This window comes from Rhinolophus sinicus, linkage group LG09 (genome assembly GCF_036562045.2).
Source record: "Rhinolophus sinicus isolate RSC01 linkage group LG09, ASM3656204v1, whole genome shotgun sequence".
Lineage (NCBI taxonomy): Eukaryota > Metazoa > Chordata > Mammalia > Chiroptera > Rhinolophidae > Rhinolophus > Rhinolophus sinicus.
This window is the reverse complement of record NC_133758.1, coordinates 1795333-1811109: the sequence shown is the minus strand read 5'-3', so window position 1 is coordinate 1811109 and position 15777 is coordinate 1795333. Positions and strand designations below refer to the sequence as shown.

The 15777-nt window shown below is 44.8% G+C and overlaps 1 long non-coding RNA gene across 1 annotated transcript; it reads right to left on the bottom strand.

The window, feature by feature from the left end:
• Positions 1–5558: 5558 nt before the first annotated feature.
• On the bottom strand, positions 5559–15499 carry LOC141573121 (uncharacterized). The gene is made up of 3 exons (XR_012498687.1): positions 14363–15499; positions 11828–12010; positions 5559–9766 (listed from the first exon to the last, which is right to left on the bottom strand). It is a non-coding gene; the product is annotated as an uncharacterized LOC141573121 (long non-coding RNA).
• Positions 15500–15777: the final 278 nt, after the last annotated feature.

The following is a 15777-nucleotide window of genomic DNA, read 5'->3' as shown; positions in this document are numbered from 1 at the left end:
TGATTTTCTTATTTGATTGAAAAGAGAGAGAGATACGATGTTCTAGTGACTTCTTCCTGTATCCCTGCTAATTATCTTGAGCTCCACTCACTGATCTGTATGCTTATTTAAAACAAGAGTAGGCTCAGATCCAGGTTTTGTGGAACTTGGTATTGTTACACTTTCTGAGGAAATGTTTTAAGAATACAAAAACAAAACACCTTACTTTTGCAACTTTTACAAACCCTGACCCTAGGAACACATGGCTTGGGCCCTACAGAGGCTATGGAAGATGCCCCTGTGGGGGTTCCCTGGCTGGGAAACAGGCTTTGAGCAGGCTGGCGGAGTTTGCACCAGAGAAGGGAAGGGAGGGCTCCTTCACCGAAGCTGCTTAGTGGACTGGAATTTCGATTCCCTTCCCTGGTTGGGCTCTCTTCAACAGGCCTTGCCTCTTAGAAAACCCTGAGCTCTGTGCTAAATTGTTTAACGCACAGCCCGTGTGGCATCGTAAACTCAGAGGTCTGGAGCTGATAAGAACAGAGTGCAAATGTTTAGATAACATTACCGCCATCTACCCCCGCTGTCTGCTTTTCTTTTCCCTCCTAAAACTCTGGGCTGTGGTCTCATGCTAGCAGTGCTCTGGGCTGGAGGAGGACGTTTAGCTTTCTGGTAAAGAACAGTCTGGACTTACTAAAGTAAGTCACACTGTCAGCTCCAGCCCATTAAGGGGGGCCCCTTTCCCCTACTCCTTCCTTGCAGGCAAGAAATTTGAGATGAAACTGGTCTTGCAGAAATCTCAGCTGTCTCCCTTTTAAGGCATTGTTTTCAATGTAAGATGGCAAAGGAAAACCCAAGAGGCCTGGACTGGTAGAGAATGCTTAGGCCCTGAGAACGCCGAAGTGCAGGAGGGGTGGGGCCACGCACTAGAAGCAAAGGGTTAAAGTGTGGACTTAAATGTGGTAGAAAGTGGGACTGCCCCAGAGAGAGTTGATTGTTTCAAAGTAGGAATCCATTCCTTCCCTCTGCTCCGTGCGCCCCCAGTGCACATCAGCCAGGAGTTCCTGCCTCCAGGTCCTTCTTTTCTTACACCCTGTCAGACTTTTCTTCCATTTCTGTTCTTTGAGTGTTGGAGGCAGGACGAGGGAGACGGCTGAAGACCGGCCGTGACACTGAGGCCTGGCGCGCGCTGCTAGGGAAAGTGATGAGTTACGCGGCGAGTTAGTTCCTCAGGGCCATGAGCCACGAGTCTGTGTTCCGAGCGTCAGGAGAGGCTCCACCTGCCGGGGGGGACGACCCCAGAACCAGCTTCCTCGCCACCTGGATGGGCCAGGCCTCGGCCGTCTGTCGGGACCACCCAGGTTCACCCGGAATCGCCCTGGACCGTCTCGGACCGTCTCGGACGAAGCGCCACCAGACCGCGGGGGCTCGGCTGGTCTTCCCTCCTCTTCTCGGAACTCTCATCCCGCGCCCCTTTCCCGCGTGGGGCTGAACGCCATTAGGTGCTCGTCAGCCCACTCGTGTCCTTTGACCCCCACAGGCCTCTCCAGGCGCCCCTCCCGCCTTTCCCACTTGGCCCGCGGCGCTCGCACAGGCTTATCTGAGGCCTCCGAGCCACGCTGTGGATCGAACCGCGGTTTCATTCCCACTTGTGTTTCCCGGTGGCCCCACGGCGCGCCTCTTTGCTGAACGTCCACTTTCTGAGGCCTCGCATCAGCGCACCCGCAGATTTATGGCCTCCTCTGCTCAACAGAACCTATCGGGCAGCACTATGCTGTTTTCCCAGGCTCCATTCGGGGCTTCCCCGAAGAAGCTGCGGGAAAATTCTTTGAAACGAAGACATGCCACGCTCAGCTCTTTAGTGAGGGGGAGGCAGGCGCCATGTTTACCCACCGTGCTCTGCATGGTCACGTGGCGGCCAGCATGCGGTCACGTGACTGCGCGACGCACCATGTGACTAGCTGACACGCGGCCACATTACTGGCTAGCTCCCGTCATGTGACCGTCTATGTCAGCCAATCAGCCAGCTGCGTAGTGAGGCGGGAGCACGGGCGACAAGACGCAGACGTGCCGGTGGCCATGGCGTGCGCTGGGCCCTCGTGAGGCGATGCAGGCGGAGGCGGCGACCCAGCGGCAGGAGCCCGGTGGCCCGTGGTTCGGGCAGCGATGTGGACCCCAGGCCCGGGCGCTCCCTGGACTCGGCCGGCGGAGGCTCGTGTCTTCCTCCCTGACAGGTAGGAGCGGAGCGGAGCGGGGCCGGCCACGGGCGTAACGGTGACTGAGTGGAATAAGCCCGCGGGGCGACAACCAGCCGGGAGGCCTCTCCCCGGCCGGTGAGCGAGCCTTTCCGGGGAGCTTTCTGCTAGAGTCGGCGTATAAAACAAGATCTGGACAACGTTACTGCGTGTTGAAAATCGGTTTCCTGGGACGCGGTGGAAGGTAAAGCACAGGAAGGAGGAGGCAGTGCCGTCGCGTTCCCGGGGCCCTGAGGTGGCGGCCTCGCTGCCGTCGCGACTGCACGGAACGGACAGGGCGGCAGGGGAGGCGCCCTCACGGCGTCCCGCTTACGGGCCGGGGCCTGCGGGCAGGGGGGACACGTGAGCGGCCTGAGGGTTTACCACACGTGGACCGGGCGAGCAGGGAGAGCACAGGCCGGGCCAGGGCTGCCCTGTCCGGCCCTGGGCGCCCTGAGCCCGCCGTCGCCCTGTGCCAGGTCTGCGTCCCGTCGTTCCTGATGAGCCACGTGACTTTGGATGACGGGCTTACACTGTGGGGTCTCAGCTTCCTCAGAAATGTATCGCGAAGGCTTTAAGAGCTGAGGATGAACTCCTGGCGCGGGGCCCTGCCCGCAGCCCCGTTTAGCGAAGTAGCCAGGAGCCTGTGATTTAGGCGCCACTGCCACCTGGCGGCCACCCCGCCGGGTTACAATTCCGCAGTTTGTTTCTGTGGGGTTTTTTTTTAAGGATGAAGGAAATCCCCTCTAACGTTGAAATGTGAGCCTGCAGTTGTTAAGCTTCAAAACACATGGCAGGGGAAAGGAAGCAGTGAGTGTCCAGACAGGATGGGGAAGTTGGACGGTTTCCAGGGCTTTCTGATTCTGGGCTTCACAGAACTGTAGTCACTTTGAAATGTTTTGATTTCCCACATCAGATTCCCCCAGAATGAAAAAAACCACAACATGCCAAAGACAATATATCAGTTATTTGTATTAAATCTCATTTGGGAATGTCTGTTTTACTCTTTCTCTTCATTCAATGTCAAGTTCCTTTCAGTGAGCCCGTTTATAATGTGTACACTGAAATGCAGGTGACACTGACCTGATTCCATGCTTCCGCCCTTGAACTCTGGCCCTTGTTGTGAACAGGTCTGGAGGGAGCCAGACTCTGATCAGATACAAGCCAGCAAAGAATATAATACTCCCTCCCACTCCAGAAAATAACAGTATTCCACACAGTGTCATCTGTACTTCAAAAAATCAGGTTAGGCGATGATTAATGAAGCTGAATAGTAGATGATGTCCCTATATAAATGTCTCCTTTCTCTTCAGAGCCCTGTACTCCCTAGTTTATACTTTATTATTTTGGATTTCTCAAGGCCTTTGGCCTTACACTTTGCTAAGTCAGTTTAGGGGAGAAGAAGGTGAAGAAAGAAAGGGAAGTGTGTTTGTGGTAGGTTTGGCCCAGTGTGCTAATACTTACCAAAGTTCCCTCATTTAATGCTGTGAAGTGAAAAACCAAGACAGATAGAATTTATTCATGGCCCATGTTAGACAGCAAGTAGATGGCGAGGCTAAAATGTGAGCCTTGACCTCCTGAATGCAAAGAACACACTGTTGCCAAGCATGTCTTCAGCCTGTTAAGATGCTGGACTGTGGTCAGGATGCCTGGCTCCTTCCCTGCTCCCAGCTCCTTTTCAGATGATTTCGTGTTAAACTTCTCAGGAAACTGGAATATTCTACTTCATCCCAGGAATGAAGAGTGAGGAAGGCTCTCAGGTGAGATTGCGTTAAATTCAGCCTGTCCTTTTTTTCCATCTCATGCATGAATAAGCTCAGTGCAGGAGGAGGAGAGCTAAGCCAGGCAGCAGGATTTAAGGATTTTCAGCCTGTGGATTCAGGAAGCAGACATCTTCATTTTTAGAGCTGCTCTGTCAGGCACTTTACAGCTTCCTCTTCTAACTGCTAAGTGCCACCAATTTCTAGACCTCTGGTCTCCAAACTCACACATAAAGGGTTCTGCACACCAGCAGTGAGTCGCCGCCGAAAAACAAAGCCGGGAGCGAGTGACCCATCAATAAAGAACATGTTAGGCCTTGGCTATTCAAGTCCACTGTCCATCCACACGCAGGAATGGCTTGGGAATATGAGGCAGATGGCCATGCTTTCTGGTCATGGTGATCTGGGCAGAAAGGGAGACCTGATAGGACAGCTGCACCTAGTAGTGCGGTTCTGCCCTTGGTCTAGATGCTTCCATAGTGCGGGTTGCCCTGACAACAGGTCATCTGAGGGTGGTTGTGATGAGGTCAGATAGCTGGGCAGCAGCCTCGCAGGGAATTGAAGACTCGCGTGTGGCAGGTGCTTGCTCATTGGTGATGGTGAAGAACGGCCCTCTCTAGTGTGTCTCTGTGGGATCTGGGAGTGTGCAACAGCCACTGTCTTAGGACTTACCACAGACTTTTCTGGGATTCCTATTGGATGGGGGCAGGATATATGGAGGAGAACCTCAGAAGTGTGAAATGTCTTACTGTATATGACAGAGACCTGCACATTTTTTTTTTCTGAAAGGGGCCAGATGATAAATATTTTAGGTTTTGTGAACTACAGTTTGTTTCAACTCCTCAACACCCACCCCCCCACACCCCCATGGCACAGAAATTGCCACACACCATGCCTGAATGAGTGGGCCTGGCTGCATTCCAGTAAAACTTTATCTACAAAAATGAGGTGGTGGGTGGAATTGGGCCCTGGAGCCTAGTTTGCTGACCCCTGGGGATGGGGGAAGGAGCAAAGATGTTGTCATAAGACCCCAAATCTACTTCCTGCTTTGCCAGACCTTAGGCAAATTAACTCTGAGCCTGTTTCATCATTAGTAAAAAGGGGTTAATAATATTTACTTCTTAGAATTGTAATAATGTATACAGAGCTCCTAGAACACCACATGGCACAGAGTAGACATATCATAAACATAAGGCTGGCCATCAGAATACCCCCACTTCTTGTGGTAGATCAGCTGTAGGTGGCCCTGATGCTCTGTCACCCTCAGAGTCTTGGATTGTCATCTTTTGCCTCATTTGTTGGACCTGACTCAGAGTGAATGAAGTGTCTTTCATTCTATTTATATTCTAAAAGTAGATCTTTCCAAACTCACTGACATGTTATTTCAAATTGTCTGGCAGCATTCAGGGCTGTGTGGAGTACACTGGCAATTTCACCACACCAGAACATTGCCTAGCCTAAAATTTTAAAATTATGACAGAATCCAAAACAGATGTACCAAATCTAAGGAGGGCTGGAGCACTGCTAATTTGTTCTATGGGAATGCCCTTCATAAGCACATTTTTGGGCAGAAATTTGTGATAAGAGCCAGGCAATAAAAGATCCCAGCATGTTCTAAACATTGCTATTTTGGCAGTTTGTGTCAAAGAAAATTTGGAAGGCACAGATAACTGAAACAGAACTGACTAAATTTATGGCTCAACTTTTCACTGAAATATCTGCATTTGGAACACATCACTGATCAGAGAAATGAGAATTTGGATGGAAAAAAATAGATCGCATTCAGATGGGTGGAACTCTTAACTATGACACTGATCAGTACTTAGTTATTTAGAATATGAACTGGGCCAAGTTGCTGCTTGAATCTCTGTCAGGGCAAGTTAATATCTGATGAGAAGGAGCTGTATTAGGCATGTTATCTCAAATACTGCAAAGCTCAGGAAGTAGAGATGGGAAATTATGAACATTATTTATAAATATTTATAAAACTAGAATAAGAAGAAGACAATAGTGCCATTTTATATCAAAACCTGTGTCTTTTCCAAGTGAAAAAGCTGTTACAGGGATAATTAAAGCTGTGTGGAACTGCTTTCAAAGGTTTCATGAAAGCTGTACATAGCTAGGAAAGGGAAGAATAAAGTTGTTAAAAGTGTAGCTAAAAAGACAGAAAAATTTGCCTCCAAGATAAGGAAGAAGACAGGATGACCACTTTCACCTCTGCTATTTAATATTGTATTGAAAATTCTAGCCAGAGCAATTAGTTAAGAAAAGAGAAATAAAAGACATCCAAATTGGAAAGGAAGAATTTAAATTACTTCTGCTGCAGACTACATGATCCTATATATAAAATTCTAAATCTATAAAAACAAACCCTACAAGAGCTAATAAACAAATTCAGCAAGGTTGCAGGTACAAAATCACAAAAACCAGTTGTATTTCTATGCACCACCAATGAACAATTTGCAAAGAAAATAAAGAAAACAATTCCATTTACAATAGCATAAAAAATACAATACTTAGGAATAATTTTAATTAAGAAAGTGACAGACTTGTATACTGAAAACTACAAAACATTGCTGAAAGAAATTTAAGACCTAAATAAATGGGAAGACATTGCATATTCGTGGAATGAAAGACTTAATATTGTTAAGATGACAAAGGGATCTATGAATTCATATGTAATCCCTAACAGAATTCCAACATTACAAGGGACTCTAAATAGCCACAACAGTCCTGAAAAAGAAGAATAAGGTTGGAGGATTTGCACTTTCTGATTTCACAACGTACTACAAAGCTACAGTAATCAAAACAGTGTGGTACTGGCATAAGGATAGACATATCGATCAACAGAATAGGCTTGGAAGTTCAGAAATAAACCCATATCTATGACCAAGTGATTTTCAACATGGTGCCAAGATCATTCAATGGAGAAAGAATGATCTCCTCAACAAATTGTGTTGGGACAACTGGATATCCACAAAAGAAATGAATGAACTTGCAAAAGAATGAATTTGAAACCCTACCTCATACTATATACAAACATTAATGCAAAATGAGTAAATGCTCTAAATATGTGATTTAAACTATAAAACTTTTAGAAGAAAATATAGGGGTAAATCTTCATGACTTTGGATTTGGCAGTGGATTCATAGATATGACACCAAAAGCATGAGCAACAACAATAAAAAATACGTAAATTGAACTTGATCAAAATTAAAAGTTGTACAACACAAAGTGCATTACCAAGAAAGTGAAATGAAAACCTACAGAATGGGAGACAATATTTGCAAATCATATATATTATAAGGGATTGATATCCAGAACATATAAAGAACTTCTACAACCTGACAACAAGACAACCTGATTGAAAAATGGTGAAAGGACTTGAATAGACATTTCTCCAAAGAAAATGTACAAATGTCCAACAGGCACATGAAAAAATGCTCAAAATCATTAGTCATCAGGAAAATGAAACTCAAAAGTACAATGAGGTACACTTCATACCCACTACAATGGCAATAATGGAAAAGAAAAAAAATAGTTGATAAGGATATACAGAAATTGAAACCCATGTATATTGCTGGTGGGAATGTAAAATAGTGCAGCCCCTGTGGAAAACAGTATAGCAGATCCTCAAAAAATTAAAAATAGAATTACTGTGTGATCCAGCAATTCCAATACAGTCATGCACTACATAATGACGTTTCAGTCAACAGTGGACCACATATACAACAGCAGTATACTACAGAGTCTAGGTGTGTAGTAGGCTATACCATCTAGGTTTGTGTGAGTGTATTCTATGATGTTCACACAACAAGGAAATTGCCTAACAATGCCTTTCTCAGGATCTGTCCCTGTCATTAGGAGGCACATGACTATATACGGAAAATAATTGAAAACAGGAACTCAAACTGGAAACAGTCCAAATGTCCACTTATGGTTGGATGGATAAACTTTGGTCTGTCCATACAATGGAATATTATTCAGTCTTAAAAGGAATGAAATTCTGTCATCTGCTGTGACATGGGTGAACCTCAAAGATTTTCTGCTGAGTGAAAGCAGCTAGTCACAAAAGGACAAATCTTGTATAATTCTACTTATATGAGGTAGGTACCTGGAGCAGTCAGACTCACAGAGAAAATAGAAAGGTGTTTATAGAAGCTGGGGGGAGGGGAATATGGGGAGTTATTGTTTAATGGGAACAGTGTTTCGGTTGGGGAAGATAAATAATATCTGGAGATGGATTGTGGTAGTGGTTGTAAAACAATGTACTTAATGCCACTGAACTGTCCACTTAAAAATGGTTCCCATGGTAAATTTTATGTTATGTGTATTTTGCCAAAAAAAAAATTTTCACACACACAAAGTTAAACATAGAATTACCGTATGACCCCGCAATTACACTCCTAGGTATATACCCAAAAGAACTGAACACAGGAGCTCAAATGCATGCATGTGTGTGTTCATAACCATACTAGTCACAATAGTAAGATGATGGAAACATCCCGAATATCTGTCAGCTGATGAATGAATAAACAAATTGTGCTATATACGCATAATGAAATAGTATTCAGACAAAAAAAGTATTGATTCATGCTACAATGTGGATGAACCTCATAAACATTATGCTAAGTGAAAGAAGCCAGTCACAAAAGGCCACATATTGTATGATTCCATTTATGTGAAAAGTCTAGAATTGGTAAATCCCTGGAGACAGGTCACAGATTATTGGTGGTTGCCAGGGGGAAGGGACAATGGGGAATGACTGCTTAATGGGCATAGGGTTTTATTTTGAAGTGATGAAAATGTTTTGGAACTAGATAGCGGTGGTGGTCATACAACATTGTGAATATACTAAATGACACTGAATTGTTCACTTTAAAATGTGAATTTCACTTCAATAATTAAAAAAAATGGCTAATAGTAATAACTTTTTAAAAGACTTTGTATTAGGAACTATATTACATGATCTACATGTATGACCTGTTATCACAATAATCCTATGAGGCCATAGTATTATAATCCCAATTTTATACCTGAGGAAACTGGTAAAGAGTGTTAACCATCCGGGTAGAAAATAGATAATGACTTCATACAAGAAGGTAATGGAGAGAGCTTTCATTTGGTAGAATAACAGTAACTGGTACAATTTATGAGTCTGTATCATATGCTGAGTGGTTTGTTCACAAAAACCCAAGAATGGAATTCAACTCCTTCCCTTTTTACAAACAGTAACTGGTCCCAAAGTCTTGGTTAAGAATGAAGTGAGTGCTTCTAAGCAGTTATTTCAAAATTTTGGGTAACCAAAGGAAGAAACCGATGAGAGGAAGCGGCTAAGTGAGGAATTTCTTTCCTATTCTTGATGGACTAAAAGGTAGAGTTATAAAGGTGGGGTGCAGGGAGAGGGTTGAGAGGTGATTGTAACTTTAAAACCAGTTGGAAGTAGTATTTACATATTTTCTAAACTGTGTTGTCCTGCTTGTAGAGCTTCAAAAGGAGGTTGGGTCTCCACAAAACCCCCAAATAATTCCCCAGTTTTGACATCAATTTAGATTTAGTTGATTCTGTAGCAACACGATGATCTTAGAAGCCAGGCTTTGTTAAGACAGAGCAAGAGAGAAAGCAAGAATAGTGGTGCATGGAAAATACCAGTTTCTAGGGATCCTTCAGCATGGAAGAACCAAACTTGAAGAACGGCAGTCATAGAGTCTTGCCCTCTGTGCAGCCATCTTGATTTCTGGGCTGGAAGGACGATGTGGCATAGAGAAGCAATCCTGAAGCATTTCTCTTCCAGTCCTGTGAGATGGTACAAAAGGGAAGAAGAGACAAAACGAGAATAAGATGTTTAGATACCTGGTCCTTGTTTTCCATTTCCATTCTGAGACACATCTTGATCTGGGGAGATGGAGCTTTAGAAACATCCACATAGGTGTGTGTGTATGTGTGTGTATGTGTGTGTGGGGGGGTGTTCTAGAACCTTCCCAGGCAAGGTATAAGAGAGTTGCCCTGTCCCTAAGATCTTCTGTGTCCCAGGGTATCCACCTGAGCCTGCAGCTAGTTGTGTTCCACGTGGCCCTGTCTGGGCTCTCTCTCCTTGCCTGTTATTTCCCACTCTCAATTCTAATGGTTTCCTGGGAGAGCCACAGCCCTCACATCTCCACTCTTTTTCTATGCTTTCCTCTTTGCCTAGAAAGTCCTCCATTTTTCTCTCTGTGGCACTGTCACATGTTACATGGTACCCATTTCTTCGTTACCCTGAACTAAACAGGGAGACCATCCATCGAGAGCTTGGACAGTGTCATATTTATCTTTGGATACCTGGTACTTAGCTTCATATGCAGAGAAGAAACACAATCTGGATAATCAAATAGTGCATTAGGGTAGTACTTTGTGTAAATGCCATTAAGATACTGGCCTGAGAATTAGGCTGAATCCACAATGTCAACTCTAATATATTGCATCCTTGTTAATCATACGATCCAGAAAAGAAATGTTTGTGGCACAAGGGACAAAAATTACTTCTCGGTAAATCTGAAATTTCATATCCCCCAAGATGTGTGTGATACTTTTCCCTGTAAGAGACTAATCTTACTGAAATCTTCCTTGACACTGTGGAGTTGTAACCTATTGGGTAAAGTTGACCTACTTGTTATCTGATTCCACACCACCACCTCTTTAGAAAATGATCTCTACCAAACAAGAGGCGTATTTCTGTACTAATCCCACTGTGCTCCGAAACATGCTTTAAAATAAGGAGAAGTGTTTGCTTGACAAAGAGGAGACAAAAATAGTTCACAACATCTTGTGTAGCTTCGCTGCTTCCTAAGAATTCCCATGTTCATGCCGAGTTGTCATCTTATGAAGCAGAGCAGGAGACGGATTCCATGTGTGCTGAATAACGATGCAGCGTAAGTCGCCCTGATGTTGATGCCACAACAGAAGGCGAAAAAAAATAAAAAGTGTGTATTTATTTCTGGTATTTTGTTCTATCCAAATACAGTTGTTTGTGTGGTTGAGCTCATAATCATATATAGAATTTTGTAGTGTTTTTAAGATTTTTATTTTGAAATAATCTGAAATTCACCTGAAGTTGTAAAGACAGTACATAGAGGTTCTGTGTAGCCTTCACTTCGTTTTCCCAAATAGTTACATCATACCATCTGATACCCACTGTGGTACAATATCAAAACCAGGACACTGACATTCACACATGTGTGAGTAGCATCCTAACCCATTCTATCCCATGTGTATTTTCATGTAACCACCACCATGGAGACCAATCAAGATACACGGAGACCTCTCTCTCACTACTCTTTAGAGTCACACCTGCGCTCCTGCCCCCCACCATTCCTAACCCCTGAAACAAAGTAATCTGTTCTGTACTTTTGTTATTTTAAGAATGTTATTTAAATGGAATCATATATTAAGTGAATTTTTGACATTTTTTTTTCATTGTCATAATATCTTAACATATAGTTGGGTCGTGTTTGTTTAATTCACTCTGTTGCATTCTTTGAATTGGGATGTTCAAACCACTTACATTTAATGTAAGCTCATATGAGGAGCCTAAAAGGGGTTCACCAGTCATGGTGTGGGGTTGGTTACCAAATTCCTTACCAGGAACCCTTTGAGGGGGCTGAGAGAGAAACTGTTTGTAGGGATCAGCCAGGACTTCGTTAAGTCAGGAAATGGAAGTAGGTTTAGTTAAGAGAAGGATGCTGTAAGGGAATGTGAGCGAATGTGGCTTACCTTGGGAGGGAGTCCACAGAGGTCAGGACAGAAGGCTGGGGGGTGCAGGGAAGGTGGGTAGAGAGGGAATGGAGGCCTGAGGGTGAGGAAATGAGCAGAGGTGCTTACCTCAAACTGCAGCTGGTGAAGGAATGACAGCGCAGTGGGTGGTAGCCTGTTTGCCCGCAGCATGGACTGGCCTGTGAATGGACACTGGTAGGCTCACCCAGTCCTGTAGGCAGCCCTCCCTCAGTCTGTACAAACACCCCGTGAGGTGTATGACTCCGTTCTCCACACTTACAGAAAGGGTCACTGAAGAGAGATGAAAAGGAAATTCCTAATTCAGTACTGAAAAGAGGAAAATCTGAAAGTCCAAACTAACATTCTGCTGCCCATTTTCTCAGCTGAATTATCTTTAAATTCAAAGCTGTGGGTGAAACACGAAACACATTTGTCCAGAAGTTCATGGAAGGGCATGGAAGGTCTCAAGTCCTCCTGTAGTTTTCAGGGTGGTCCAGGCAGAAGATTCTTAGGAATTTCCTCATAAAAAAAAGAAGGTCAAGCAATAAAGAAAGGGCAGTGCTGAAAATGTGAGCCAAAGATTTCATCGTGAGGGGAGAAGAGAAAGAACCTCTTGAGTTCAGAAAAAAAACACTCTGGAAATAAAGGGAAAATGGAACTGTGGTGATATTTGAAAAAGAAAGTCAAAGGCAGACATAAAAGGAGCAGATACTAGAAATGGAAGTGACCAAGAGTGACTGCAGAAATGGCAACTTTGAGAGAAGGCAAGAACATTGCAAAGGGATCAAGTGTCTCATACGTAGCCCAGACTGCGGGGTGACAAGCTGCACCCTGATGTGCCTGCCGACATCTGACAAGTGACTTGGTGTTTGCGTCAGCGGCGGAAGGTTCCATCCTTGTCAGTCAGTTCTGCAGAATCGTCGTGAGGGAGCAGCAAACAACAACGTAGACCAAAAAAGACTTTTCTCCCCCTTCATTTTAGAGATGATACAGTGCGGTTTGAGGGAGTATGCCATAATGGCACCGGTGACAACAAAAGAGCAATTAGCACCAAGCATTTCCATCACTTCCTTGGGGCTCTTGTTGGGGTGGGGTCGGATGGTGAGGTGGTCCTTGGTGCAGGGGTGGGCTCCTCCCTCAGGAGGAAGAGGATCAGATTGTGGGGGCAGTTGAGAGGGAGGAGGGAGAAGGAGGACGGAGAGGGGAGACTGACTCCACGTCTAGTCTGGCCCTCTCGAGCTTCGGTGTTCTCACCACAGCCAGGAATAATCTGCTTCTGCCAGGGCATCGGAGGGTCCAGTCACAGTATTGGCTTGTAGTGGCTTATGAACTGTCAAAGACACCTGGCAGTGCTTCCAGGAAGCCCTCCCCTCAAGCTGGAGCTGTGTCTAACAGGAATTTACATACATGCGCATGTGTGCGAAATTAGGATTTTGTGAAGTCTGTAATAATCCCAGGAGATTTGGCCTGGTCCTCGGCAGACTTTGTTGAAAATTTCCAGGAGGCAGATGTGGGTCTGAGGTCAGTTAGGAGGGTTTGCTCTAAAATATACTCTTGTTTGTACCTGGATTTGAAAATCATCTTTGTGCAACTGTCACTGTGAACAGCCCAGAGCAGACTTTTCACCAAGGCCTCGGGAGTGTAAACCCGCCTTTCGGATTTCTTGTTCCATGGTGAATTTCTGAGTCCTGCCACACTGAGGTGAAAGGAAATTATTCTTCTAAAGTGTTGGAGTACCAACTAGGCGAGGCCGATTGTGTCCCCAAACCAGAGGATGAGTTTCATGTACTCGAGAGGGAATCAGTCCGTTTCCATTGGGAACAGATATTGTCTTCCCCTAGGGCCCCAGGCCTGGCAGCTGACGGGCCTGTTGGTCATGTGTCTTCCCTGAGCCTCCCTACCCAACACGTTGGCAGCGCTGGTGCCCAGCCGTGTGCAGGATGAATGGCAGCCCTGGGACTTTCGTAGCTTTTAATTTACTGAGTCCAGTGACCGCACTGTAGTTGAGAAGATCTGACAAAGTTTACTTCCTTCCTCCCCATCAAGCCCTGAGGAAAAAAAGAAGTTGTACTATCTTTCGAAGGAAGCGAACATGTTTTCTGGTGCCCTTTGAACTGCTGCTGGGTCAGTGGCTCACTGGCCTATTTGATTAGCCACTGTCTGGCGACTGGGAAGCTCTGTGACCACTGTGCGCGGCTGAGTGCCCACCTGCTGCCACACTGGCCGTGGCACCAAGCCCCCACTGTCATGTGCACGGCCGCAGGCCTTTTGTGTAAAGACCTAGGAGCCTTGACACCTCCAGAACAAAGGTTGCCATGCGGGTTCATTTCCTACAGTGCTTCCCCGAAAATAGCTGGACCATCAGCTTTAATGTGTCTTTTGGAGCAAAAATTAATATAATACCCTGTCTTATATAAGACCTGGTATTATATTATATTATATTATATTATATTATATTATATTATATTATATTATATTATATCCAGTCTTATATTAAAATAAGATTGGGTCTTACATTAATTTTTGCTCCAAAAGATGCATTAGAGCTGATGGTCCAGCGAGGTCTCATTTTCAGGGAAACATGGTGGGGCTGCTGCAACAAATTACACAAACTGGATGGTGTACAACAGAAACGATCCTCACCATTCTGGCGGCCTGAATCCCGCCTGAATCCCTCCTGAGGCTGCCGGAAGGATCCTTCCTGGCTCTTCCAGCAGTCCTTGGTGTCCCTGGTCTGTGGCTGCATCACTGCAGCCTCTGCCTCCCTCTTCCCCTGTGCATTCGTGTCTTCACATGGACATCTCCGAGTCTGTGTCCAGGTTTCCTCCTTAGAAAGAGACCAGTCATTGCTTTCAGGGCCCACTATAATCTAGTGCGCGAGACCCTATTTCCAAATGAAGTCACATTCTAAGGTTCTGGGTGGTGTGAATTTGAGAGGACGCTGTTCAGCCCAGCACACAATGCTCCCAAACTGAGCAAGGGGCCAGCAGGCTCAGCCCCTTTTCTGTAAGTCATCCTAGTACCAGAAGCACAGTGGCAGAGAAGACTGTGCCCCCTGCCTTTGGCTGGGTCACAGAGCTGTGTGTGGTGTGCAGCGCCGTGCAGAGTCATTACACACACATCCTTCAGAAGCTCACTCGATGCATTTTGCTCGGACGTGAGCACCACGGCAGTGTGTGAAATGCAGTCCTTGGGCTCATTTCCCCAGTAAACTTCACTGGTGATCTTAAAACCAGCAGGGGGAGAGGCATTCTTTGACACTCCTTCCAATGACTAAATTTGTGTTTGGTCACACATGGCCACAAAAAAATGCCCTAAGTTAATCAATTTTAAAAGTGCCAATTCATACCTTTGGAATTACAAAGTACGTTTCTTTGGAACTACTGGGCCTGTTGAAATAGCAATTCTGAGAGTGAAAGGCCAAAGCACAGCAAGTTTCTTATTGGTCTTTTGTTTCAAAATGAATGGAGTGAGATAATGGGGGAAGCAACATCTCTAGGTACCGTACAGTATTTTGAGATGCTATGCCCCTTCTTTTTTATTCAAATAGAAAGGAAAGATAAGCTTACAAACCTGAGGTTGTATTAGGGAAAAATATAGTCTCTGAAAATAACACTAAGAGTTCCAGGGTAAAGGCCCACTGTTTTTGTAACACCCCAAATTCTTGCAAAGAGGCAGAAGGGAAATGCATGTCAATCAAAACTCTTTCAATTATTAAGCTTATTTTTAGCTCCTTATTAGAGTGAATAACAGAAAACAAGTTAATGCTGATTGTATCATTTGGTTAGATCTGCTGTCTTATTCATTCTTCACAGCCCTTGGTCATTTAGAATTCTATTTGTCTACATGAATCAAATTCATATACGGTGGTACCTCGGTTTCCGAACGTCTCCATTGACGAACATTTCGGTTTACGAACATAAATTTTATGGATCTATGGTATCGTTAGATAGTAAAATTCATGCTAAATTTGCAGTTTTAGGGGTTGATTTTTAAAGGTCTGAACGGATTAATCCATTTTGCATTACTTTCCATGGGGAAACTGTGCCTCGGTTTTC